This window comes from Etheostoma spectabile, chromosome 21 (genome assembly GCF_008692095.1).
Source record: "Etheostoma spectabile isolate EspeVRDwgs_2016 chromosome 21, UIUC_Espe_1.0, whole genome shotgun sequence".
NCBI classification, from domain to species: domain Eukaryota; kingdom Metazoa; phylum Chordata; class Actinopteri; order Perciformes; family Percidae; genus Etheostoma; species Etheostoma spectabile.
This window is the reverse complement of record NC_045753.1, coordinates 17781480-17783736: the sequence shown is the minus strand read 5'-3', so window position 1 is coordinate 17783736 and position 2257 is coordinate 17781480.

Sequence of the window (2257 nt, the reverse complement as noted above, 5' to 3'; positions counted from 1 at the left end):
GATCTCTGCAGGGTAAATCAAGACAGCTAGCTAGACTATCTTTCCAATCTGAGTTTTCTCTTGTTTTGAGCTTCTGATAGCCCCAGGCGCTGACTAACATTGGAGGCAATCTCAAAGCAAAAAATATGTCAAGATGAAATTCTGCAACCAATGGCAATCCCATATCTCCACAGTCTGGGACCAAACTCTATCATCCAAGATAAAAATGCTAGCCCCCACAGGGCGGGGTTTATTGGCGACTACCTCCAGAATTTGGGAGTGGAGAGGATGGAATGGCCTGCCAGCAGTCCTGACCTCAAACCCATTAAACACTTGTGGGATCAGCTTGGGCGTGATTTTTGTGCCAGAGTGACCAACACAACCACGTTGGCTGACTTGTGACAAATGCTGGTTAAAGAATGGCATGCCATCCCACAGCAGTGTGTGACCAGGCTGGTGACCAGCATGAGGAGGAGGCGCCAGCCTGTTGTTGTTATTATGTATAATTCTTCCACACGCTACTGACGATCCTGTTTGTTAAATGAATAAATTGTGCCAATATGTCTTGTTACTTCAGCCTTCAATCACCCAATCCACCAAAAAACACAAATAAAAGCTGTTTGACATTGTCAGAGAATATTTGGCACATGTTCATGGGCGCAACCCACTTACTCAGCTGCTTATTCCACAAATGCATGTTCCTTACAAATGTGGCACCATTTAAAGATTATTTTATTTACCACCTTAATCTTGATAGGAAAGCTAGGTGAGAAAGAAGAGAAAGAGGGGGAAGACATGCAGGAAATTGTCACAGTTCAGATTCAAATCCTGGACCTCTGCGTCGAGACATAAACCTCTCAGTATATGTGCGCCTGCAGCATTTATGAAGGAAAATAATCACGCTTTCCAATAGTGTACGATTTATTGCCAAGAAGCATTGTTACAACAAAGAAACAATCTACTAAACACAAATTTCCTTACTTTTTGTGCATAGTTTAGTTTTTATACTGTTATAAATGTGTTGTTTTTTTATCAATAAATCAATGTATTTATTTGCTGCTTGGACTATTTACTATATTGTATATTTTATACCGATGCAATGCCACTGTCAGTAAACTGTTAATTGTAAAAGAAGAAAGGGAAAGCCCTTTTTATTGATTATCATGAGCACATTATCACTATTTGATGAAGTGAAATCTACTGCATCAACACCGTTAAATACACAGTATGGGTTTCTTTTTTCCTTTTGTACTCTTTCTTGTATCTCTTCCACCACACGGTGGTGCAATGTGATAGAGAAAGAAGAACTATGGCCTTCACAATTTTTTCAAGAGCAAGTGGAGGTATTCCTGTATGAATCAACTCTGTGAAACTGTCTACTTAAGTTAAAAATGTCACATAAAATAATGACAAAGGTGTCATGTGTCCCGTCCTAACAGCTGCAATAGAGCTAACAGGAGAGTCAGGGAGATGTCATCACGTACAGTCACACAGCCACACAAGTTGCAATTGATCACATGCACATTTATTGACCTTATTCAGTCACTGGAAGATGTGTTGCGTAAGAGTCATTAATCACTGACACAGGTCAGTCTTGCAGAATGTGCAAGAGGCTACACCAGGCAGATTCAGTTTCCTGCAGGAACTTTCAGTGTAGCAACCCCAGAAGTTGTTTTTGTTCATAGCTGTGAAAACATGTAAAAAAACAGAATGTGTTATTTGACAACTTCTACAAATTTTCAAAGAAAGTAATCACTCTGAACTGGTACGTACTTCTGTCCCTGTTGTTTTTAGCTGAACAGTGCACTGAAAGAACGGCCTATACTTACGGTATTGAGCATATCTGACACTGGCGCAGACGTCGTTGGAGCCAGTGCAGACCTCAGTGCGGCCTAAACATTTCCTCGAGCCTCCACACCAACAGGTCAGGGCTTCACCTGGAAAAAGACAGAAAAAAAATCATGTTGAGCCATTGTATGTATACAAACAATAATATGAATTTACAGCAGGTATTATTAATGAGCTGCAGATTCCTTGTGGCTGGTTTTGAAGTTTGTGTTTCCCTTACATGAACTCACCCTGGCTGACAACCAGCAACACCAGAAGAGCAAGAATCACAGTCTTCATATTTCACGTGTCTGTACACCAATGTCTGTTTGAATAAAGGTGGAAAAGTGTCAGAAATTAAATGTTAAATTCAGCTGGGAGCACTTTAATCATGCACATTTGAAAAAAACTTAAAGATATTTTACCTGGTAAATTGTCCCTGTGGAGTGTT